Raw genomic sequence first — 10,358 nt, 5'->3', positions numbered from 1 at the left:
TATTGGAGTAGAAAACTCTAAATGGCCTAACTATAAGATGTGCTGCAGTTCTCTGAACACTGAGTTCGAAATTAAAAAAATAAGTCACAAGTCTGAAAAGATGAGAAGAAGAAAAAAAGTTGGAGGAAGTTGGGAAGACTGTGAAAGGTACCAAGTGGAGTGAAATTCTGGACCAGAAGGTGGGGTTGTCACTAGGAATAACAAGCCCTTGTTGTACCTGGGGTCTAGCGACGGGTAGCAACAAGCTGCAGCATAACCTCAGGAAATTCCCTCTTCCTTGATGATAGCTGGCATCAGGAACTGGAAAAGATTTTGTGGTATGTGAATGAAATCTGGGTTTTCGGGGTAGGGTGGGTGTGTTTTACAGGAAATGGCAGTCTTAAGATTCTGGGAGAAAACCTGTCCAATGTGCAAATTTTTAATGACTTATTAGCCAAATAATTAGTTAGTTTAAAAACTCTCTCTGACAGGACAGGTAAAAACTATGGTACTGAGTGCAAAAATTGCGTGTTCAGGTTTTCATTACAAAGGGATCCTGCCCACAAATCAATGATGGGATCCAAAATTCTCCAAATAAACTAAAATGAGGCTTGGGATGACTTTCCTGCTTCTCAGGGAATTCACACACTAGTTCTCCCTTGTCCTCTTGGCTTCTGCTAACCATCCTGGTCAGAGAGGACTTATCCCTATAACTTATTAATGCTTCTGAAGTGAACCCCCCCCCCCCTTTTTTTTTTTTTTTTTTTTTTTTTTAAGATCATCACTGGAATGCACCAAGTATCAACAAAATTTTCTTTAGGAAAAGCACCCCTCAGATATCCCTAAACAGTATCCATTCTCCCCCATTTAAAATGACAGTCAAACATTGTGTGTTTCTCTACCAATAGACTCGTTATATTTTCCAGGCACAAAGTGTAAACAAACAGTTCCAGTGAAGGGCGTCTTAATACAAGTATGTTTGCTAAGTGGTTTTGCCTCCTTTCTTGGTTACCTTTTATGAAAAAGAACTTTGCTTAAAAGGAAGATCAAAGGAATAGATTGTTGAAGACTTCATTCCTCCTGGCTACTTAAAACAAACTCCTGGATCATGTGCTTTAAGATAGTCCAAGGGGAAAGGTCGGCTGGAATCGCTTGTTGGAGGATTTCACTGTCATAGATCACTGTGGTGTTTTAAGCAGAGCAAATAGATGTGAAAGTTCATCTGAGTCAAAAGCAATGTGTTTCTCAGGACTAAATACATCACTCTGGAACACGTGATGAGAGCTTTTTTCAGGTGGGACATATCTAAAATGAATTGAATTCCCACTTCTCTTTGGTGGTGGTTTTTTTGTTCCTAATATTTTCAGTTCATTTTGTAAAACAAACACTGATCCCAGGTTCTGTGTACTTGTGTGAATGTTAAAGCCTCACAGAACTGAAGTGAGCAATAGCCACAGTGCAGAAATGTGTTGGTGACCTGTCCCTCTCTTTTCACTTTATTTGAGTATTTAGACTGTGTCCAAGGCCATTTTAAAAACCAGGCAATAAGGAGTATGCGCAATTGCATCTGGAGTCCTTTCTCACATCTCCCTGCTGCTGCTGCCAAGATTTGGAAACTGATCTAATTCTGGCAAAACCTAGTTTAATTGGAGGCTTGTTGCCAATGTTCATGGTGTGGTTCAAAAGTGAACTGCATGTTTCGCAGTGAGGTGGGAGGAAGGAAATCTGTCCTGCACTTCTCTTTCTGAGGCCCGATGTGGCTAACTACTCTCAGGTGTTTGAGTTGCTTTGACAATGGCTCAAGCTATAGAGTCTATTTCTCGGGGGGGGGGGGGTAGGGACCAGTCACACCCATTCTGTTTCCCTTTTCTCTCCCCCATGCATGCACTCACAGTATCCCACCCACTTCTGCTGTGCTCTGGTGGTGAAGGGAGGAGAATAGAAGACGCCACAGGCTGATTAGTTGTTTTTTAGCTCTCATGGAGGAATTGGATCTTCCACACATGGATTTGGCAGTGGCTTTCTTAAAGAGCTGTATTAAATTCCATTTCTGCTGTTAAACAGGGCAAGATGTATGAAGAGTTTAAGCCTATAAAGGAATCTAGCAATCCTCTCTCCCTTCAAAAAAACTGTGTTGTTGCGCTAGTGAGTATGGGATCCTCTCCCTCTCGATGACCGAGGACATGCTGCCAAATCCTCCTCCAGCTGAGCAAGGCGGTGCTGATGGCCATGAAGAGGGCTTAATCCTGCCCCATTGTGTTCCTTAGAGAGGCCTTTGGCTTCTACGTCAGCGGTTTGCACTCTTCTTGGGTGAAGCTGCCAGAATCCCCCGCAGCAGAAAGCAATGGAGCTTGTAGCAAAAAAACAATCCAAAACAACCCGTACTGGCAAAGTGTTGCGGGTGGTGAATAGTTATCCTGTGTGCATGCAGAACAAGTCCTGCTGCTTCATAGTTAAATGTCCCTTTTTTAAAAAAAGATGCAGATTTCTCCCTAGAGCGAGGAGAAGAAACAGCCTTGAGATTTCTGTTTGGTTTTTGAGTTTCAGCATCTTGATTTGGGAGCAAGCTTGGGAAAATCATTGTAGCTCTTACCTCTGTGTCAGTCATGGGTCTGAGCCAGTCTGGTCGTTCCTAAGGTCTTCCTAGGCTAGTATCTTGTCTCTAACAGTGGCTGGGTACCCAGTGTTTTACAGGGAGGTGTAAGAGCCCTGCAGTAGGCAGATGGGAGGATAATCCGCCTCACATATTGGTCTCATCCTGCTCTCTGACAGAGATGGCTTAAACTGTGAAACACAAAGTTTGCTATCCATTCCAGAACTTCTGGTGTCGTTAATTAGGATAACTCTTGATATCCATATAAATATCTAATCCTTGTTGATCTTTAGTTAATTCAGACCTGCCCCATAGCAGGTTTAACTGAGGCCTAGTCTACCCTTCAAAGTTGTACTGCTATAATTATGTCAGATAGGGGTGTGATTTCTCCCTCCCCTGCCTTTTTTTATTTGGTATGGTTATACTGGTACAAGCCCTAGGATGGATGCAGTTATAGTGGTATAAAGGTGGCCTAGTGGCTAGAACATTTGAATGGGACTTAGAAGACCTGGGTTTTATTCCCAGCTCTGTCACTAGTGACCATGGGCAAGTCATTTCACTGCCCTCTGCCCCAGTTTCCCCACATGTAAAATGGTGATAAGGATTCTGTGGTGACCTTTTGTAAGTTACTTTGAGATCTACTACATAGGAGCTAGGTATTATCTTGTTATAGTGGTACAGGTATTCCCCTTCCTGTATGATGATCACCTTTATTCCGACGCACTGAATTGTGGGATGGACGGTGGTATTGTTAAAGCAGTACAACTTTCTAGTGTGGACAAGGCCTAACAGTGGTACAAAGTGATGTAAACTGCCACTCTTGTCTATACTAAAGCTCCCAGTTCTGCTAAAGCTGATTCAGGTGAACGTGAGGGATCGTATTTAATTTATTTTTTTTTCATTAAAATGTCCTTTTGTAGACGTGGCCGTGGTGGAGCTAGCAGGCTTGATTCTGTTAGGGAAAACTCCTCATCCCCGCTGCTTGGGGGTAGCAGTGCTAGATCTTGCTAGCAATAACTGTTGGCTTCTTTATCGATTTCAGTGATAGTGGAGGCAGGGCTGTAAATTGGGTCACTTCTGTTTAAACTTGAAGTCGGCACGGGCCAAAGCCAAGACCTTGCACAGGCTCAATCCTGTCAGGGCTGATATACTGGGGCCCTTTCTCTAGCTCATCACTACTGCATTGGGACCCCTTCTGTGGGCCCATCTACATAGCAAGAGGTCTGTCAGCTGGCATGGCTTTTGTAATGGACTCAGCCTAACAAAAACTTAACTCTTCATGTTTCTAAAACAGGCTGGAGACTAGACCAAAATGTCTTTCTAAAACAGGTCTGACGTGCTTTGGCCTTGATCAAGCTGGCCCCACAAACCTTGCTGAACCTGGCCTTCTTTATAAACTGGCTCAGCAAATGATGATTTTTCTAGTGCCACTGGACCTTGCTTCTCTATCCTCTAGCCCAGTGTTTCTCAACCTTTTTGGTACCAGGGACCGGTTTACTGCCTTCCTAAACTGCCAGGGGGATCTCAGGGACTGGCACTGGTCCACGAACCAGTCATTGGATGGACTAGAGCAGAGCTTCTTGCCCATCCCATCCTTGGGAGCATCTGGCTTCCAAACGCCCAGAGGTCCTTGCTGCAGCAGCTAACAGTTGAATCAAAAGATGAACTGTCTAGTAAAGCAGTGCTGCTTGATTTGTGAAATAAAGACACATCCTCTTCCCCCAGCAGGATTTGGGGAGGAGAGGGGGTTACTGCTCCCTCTTTCCTAGTCTGAAATGCAAAGCCCAGCAATCTCTTCCCCCATGTATGAAACACAAAAGCCATCACCCCAGGGAAGGAGGGGAGCAGTAGGTAGGTCTAACAGTCCCACATCCTGGTGGCAGATATTGGCAATCCTGAAAAGTGCCAAGTGTCAGTAACTCTGCTCTCTCTCTCATACACAGGGTCTCTTTCGTGAAGCTGGTGACTGCTTTTATGATCTCTTCCTTTGATAGCAAGAGCTCTTCCTTCAGCGCAGTCCAAGAACCAGAACAATTCTCTGTAACATGATGGTAGTTATTATAGCTGGAAGAGTCAAGAGATCTCTAGGATCAATTTGCATGCGTGCACTCTCTCCAGCCAGTTGCTAATGAGTCCCAAGAAGTTCCTTCCACTTAATTTGGCAACACCAGCTCAGCAGTTTGGTGGTATGTACTGAAATACCTGGGAGATGAGGTCTGGTGCCAGGCATGCAGTACAAGGACAGTTTTGTGGCCGGGGGAGAGAATGCAGCTGATGGGGGTGAGGGTGGATAGAATTTCTCCCATTCTCACGCCGGTTGGGCTGGCATTTCCTTGATCTGTGTACCTGAGGGATGTTCTTCCTCTTGTGGCTTTACACTTGCATCTTCATTTTTTCTTGAGTTTGCTGCTTTATAAGAAGTATTAAATATAAATGAATCTGCAGAGCAGTAACAAGTCAGTTCCTTATGTTGTCCTTTAGCACTTCTGTCAGAGTAATATTTGTCTTTCTGCTCACTTCCTTCATTCTGCATACAGAAGCCAGGTGTTGGGTTTCTCTGGAATGTTTGCGGGTGAAACATGTCACTTCAGGACTAGCTGCACAACATATGATCCTCTTGTAGAAGGGAAACGGGTTGTTAGCATTGCAATGTGCAGGATATCCTTTACATTAAACAACAAAACAGCTTGCCGTTACCTTACGGTCTCTTTAGATCACTCTGGCAGTACACAGGGGTATTAAAGTGGACGTAAGGGCTGCTCTGGGGCCAGAGGGGGGCTGCTCTGGGGCCAGAGCGGGGCCTCCCTGGCTATGTAGAAGGGGCATAGGACTTTGTGTTATCCTTACTCAAAACCCCAGCATGCCTAGGACAAGCTGTGATGAATCAATATAAGTGAGAGCATCCCAGAGGCTGCCAGAACTCTGCAGTGGGTGCCAGGCAGGACTCTGAAGAACAGATCATTGACAAAACTCCTGTTGACTTGAATGTGGCCAGGACTTCACCCCAGAAGCATAAAAGTGTCTTAAAGGCACCAAATGCAGGAACCAAGTAACTGAGAATTGAGCCCATTGAGTTTAAACTTAACCAGGGCTGAAGAGAAGGGGCGGGGGGACTGTACCGGGGCCCTAAGCTTGGGGAGTGATGGGGAGAAACATCTGTGTAAATAAAATGAAATGGGAGGAGGTAGGGCCCCAGCAAACGTGATGTATCTGGTCCCCAAATTTCTCTTGACAGGCCTGAGCTTGTGTAGTAATTTTCTGAGAGACATTTTTCAGATGCTCTGGTGTGTTGAAGGATTTCCAGAGACCATACAGCACAGGGCAAATGACCCGCATGGTACCTCCTGCAGGTGTGCTTTAGTCTTGTTCTGCAGGATTGAGTCCAGGAAGTGAGAAGAGAATTCAGTCTCTGTGGCTTGCTCAGTATCTGGCCCTTCTGCTGAGACTGCCAATAAGGAGATCATTTTGCCTCAACCCTTTTTTAGTTCATCAGGATTTTGTAAGAGATCTGGGATCTTCATCAAACCCCAGAACAGAGTCGCTAAACATATGGCTTCTTTTTCCCAGCTATGCAATGCTAAAATAAAACCGGGGTTCCTGTCTTGGTGTTTTGGTGTACAACCCCACCCCCAATGAGAATGGAAAACCTTAAGCTGCCACTGGTTTCAAAATTCAGTTTTCTGTTGAAAGCCCACTTTCACTTCCTGTGAACATTGATCATGAGGGGTCTTTGGAACAGGAAATTGGTGACTTGTCTCATTAATGTTTCAGTGGGGAATTGCCAATTGATGCTAAGCAGGTATATTTACACTGTGGAGTGAGTAGTCTCACAAGAGATGAATTTTAAAATAAATTGGCAACGTGGTCAGTTGTGATACCAGCCTGGGAAAAGGAATTACAATATAGTAAGGAATGACTTGAAGAGAGAGACAGATTCAACCAATATTTTCAAGCTGTTCATTTTCAGTGTCAGATTCACTCTGGAATAAATAGTTCTGAGGAAAAATCAATGGAAACATGAAAATACTTTGTGAAGCAGACTAGGACCTGCAACAGGAAGAAGGAAGATGATATTAAATGGCAAAGTTAGAAAGTCACTAAATGAGAGTGTACTCTTTCTCCTATGTGCTTATTTCGGATATAGCATTCCATTATGTCCGACCTGGCATGGAAAAGGCGTTCTCTGCAATCATCACAGCGGATGGGTTTTTAGAAACAACACTCAGTTCTAACTTTGCTGCCCTTGTAACGATTTCTGGACTTTTCTGTCGTGTTAGTTTCCAATTTTCAAACCAATGGTTCAAATACTTCAATTTTACTTCCAAACAGTTCTTGGGAGAAGTCGCTTCAAGACAACCCAGGTTACGCTGACATCAGTAGAGCCGTGTGAGTTTTTATATGTTCTAATGATCAAGACTGAAAGCAGAAGAAGGGTCCAAATTTGTGATGTGCTGAACACCCCAATTCCCATCAGAATCAGGAGTGCTCAGCACCATGCAGGTTAGGGCCCTAGTTGTCCCATCCAAAGGTGTGAGAGCTTGAATTGATGAAGTTAAACATTTGTATTATGCTGGCAGCAATGAACATGACTCATGGGACACGGGTTCTATTAATATTAACCTAGCCAGGAATCCCCTGCAGTCCTCCAGGTCTGGCTTTCAGCATTAATGTGCTCCTGAGGGACAGAACCTGGGGAAAACCTGACTTGTTTAAGCACAGCGTAAGCATGGGACAGCGTTGTGTCCCTTGTATAGCATGGCAATCATGTATTACACAGCATGGAATCCAGTATGATGATGAGAAGATGTTAGAGAGGGATGCTCCTATTCAGCTAATCAGTCTTCGTTATACGTCATTTGGTCATCCTAGTCTGATGCAGAGAGACATGGAGCTCCTGTGAGGTGGTTATCGCTGGAGATCAGAGCTGTGTGCATCTGTGGAGATGGGAGTGTTGGGAAGCATAGAAGCGTTCAGTTCTGCTACACCCATTTCTTCCACAGTGAGCTTGGCTGGCAGTGAATTTACCAGTCTATCCTAGGTAAAAATACTTATACAAACATATGCCATTGCAGCCACCTAAAAAGAGACATTGCTCACAGTATATCTTTAATATTATCGCTTATACAATTGGCCCTCTCCTTTCTTGCATCCTTTGTCGGCAATGAAGTAGTTAAAATAACACCGTTCCCATTATCTTCATAGATCAGCATTGACAGCCCCAACTCTCTGAGCTATGGTTTCAGCCTGTGTGCAAACTCGAGCAGATGCTGCTGCATTGGTTGCAATCCCTTCATGTTTTAAAGGTTTCCTTTGAAACCATAAAGTCTTGGTAGATTTCTTGATCCCAAAGTTGGCAGTTGAGAGAAGTACTAGCTCGGTACCCACAACTCAGTTCCTCAGGCTCATCTATGAATGAGGAAAGTATTATCCCCATTTTACAGATGGGTAGGGCCCTGCCAAATTCATGGTCCATTTTGGGTAAATTTTATGGTCATAAGATTTAAAAAATCTTGAATTTGATGGTTTCGGGTATTTAAATCAGAAATTTCATGGTGTTGTAAGTGTGGGAAGGGTCGCAAGGCTATTGTAGGGGGGTTGCAGTATTGCCACCCTTAGTTCTGCACTGCTGCTGGCGGCTGCACTGCCTTCAGAGCTGGGTGCCCCGCCAACAGCTGCCCATCTCAGAAGGCAGTGCAGAAGTAAGGGTGGCAGTATTGCAGCCCCCTACAGTAGCCAAATTTCATGGGGAAGGCCAGATTTCATGGTCCATGATGCATTTTTCACAGCCGTGAATTTGGTCGGGCCCTACAGATGAGGGAATCCAGGACCCAGGAAGGATACACAGCTTGTTCAAGGCCAGAGTGGCAGATCCAAGCATAGAACGTAGGAGTTCTGGCTCCTAGTCCTGTTCTCATTTCACTGATGGGGCCACACCACTCTCCCCTATTTGTAGCTGTATAAATGTGCTAAAGTTGAGAACTGTCCTTGTTTTATAAAAGATCAGTAGGTCATGGGTGAGTGTCAGTGAACTATTGAAAGTGTCAGGAAACAGGAAGGTGCTGGGGGATAGGTTCCTGAATGCAGAGAAAGGAAATACTTCCTCCCATCTCTCCCCACCAACACCCCCATCCCACCCTCTCGGAACGAGCAAAATAAGGATGAGATCAGGCAGGCCGGGTTGTGAAAATGGATTCATTTCTATAGCACGTCCTCATTTCTCGCCCTTATTCTGCATACATTAATGCCTTTATGTGGGCTTGCTGCCCCATTGCACATCCATCAAACAGGTAGCAATTCTGGAGGAACTGCCAACCTCATCACAGAAGGTCTTCTGCCTTTCTGCAGTGGTTGGAGCCAACTAGGTAAACCGTCTCTGAGGAATCGCTGTAACACAGGTATAGATTCAAGGCACAATTGTGGATTTCACCAGCTTGTTGTTTCTGCAGTTCTTTTGGGGGAAGATGTGCATTAGGCCAAAGGAAAAGGTTCTCCATCAATCCCACTCTGATTTTAAAGCAGCAGAGATGTGGGGCTTTGAGTTCTGGGCTGTAGCCATATTGCAGGCATGTTTTGTGGGGGGGGGGAGTCTGCTCCTTAACAGACACTCTCCCCAGCTTTTCCAGTGATCTCACCCCTTTGTTGAGGCCATGTATCCTGCACTACTCTGCAGAGGTTCTGCAGTAGGGGCCCATGAAATGCCATGCACAGATGAAAACAGTGCACTCCTCTGATATGTGGAGTTTCCAGAACAGTAGTATCTGTGCCTCCATGAAACTGTCATTGGGGATTTGCTCTGAAACAGGACAGGAGAGGGTGCCCATCCAGTGTGAGAATCTGCTGCAGCCCAACTTGATGAAGTGTGATGCTGCCTCTCTGACAGTTCAACTGGTTCCTTACCTGTCCCAAATATGCTTCCAAATGTTCAGCAAAGAACAGCAACCAAACCAACCTGCAGTTGATGAGCCCCAGGGTTAACAGCATCCGCTGAAGTCTGCTTGTGCAGAAATTCAGTGGTTCTTTGGGGGCACTGCTGAGCTGTTTCACAAGCAACCTTTTTTGCTGTAGCTCTGATATGGTCTGTCCTGCTGTCTGCTATAAATCATTAACATGGGGCCATAGGCAAGTTGTTGGATTGGAGCCTAACATATGATGAGTGACTCCACCTTTACCCTGTGAATGTGGGTAATTTAATATATTATCCCCCATGGCTGCTATCTGCCAAATCTCATTTCTCACTGCATATGCAGAAATCCTGTCTCAAAATCATGAGTCAGACTGCTTCAGCAGGGAAGGGGTGAGTTAGATCTGTGCTCAATTGTGACAGATAGAGAAGGATGTAGGCCCTTGGGAAGCCCTAGAAATTCCAAAAGGCACCTCCTGCTTTTCTCTCGACAGGCTTGTTTGTGACATGCCTATAACTTCTTCAGGTTTTGACCCTGTCATGGCCTCTCTTTCTGGTTAGAAAAGCATCCTTTCTCTGTGTCTGATTTCCTTCTCCCATCCTGTGAAACTGCAAGCCCATCACTTTCAGAAATGGATTGCTGTTGACAGGAAATGGATGCGCTCAGAGGGCAGGGACTGAGCAGTGACGGATCCCTAAGCTAGAGAGAGGATAAACAAATTGTTCCTGGATCCAGTCCAGTAACGGTGTGTGTTTATCTCAGTATTGTGTGAACTGATCAGGAACTGGGTCTCAGTTTGTAGAAATGGTAACCATCCTGCCAGAGAGAGTGAGGGCGCATACAAGTTCTCCACCTCTGAGACTGATATGCGCAGGTTTGAAACT

The sequence above is a fragment of the Chelonoidis abingdonii genome, chromosome 11, assembly GCF_003597395.2.
Source record: "Chelonoidis abingdonii isolate Lonesome George chromosome 11, CheloAbing_2.0, whole genome shotgun sequence".
NCBI lineage: Eukaryota > Metazoa > Chordata > Testudines > Testudinidae > Chelonoidis > Chelonoidis abingdonii.
The sequence above is the reverse complement of the archived record's forward strand: the minus strand, read 5'-3'. Positions refer to the sequence as shown.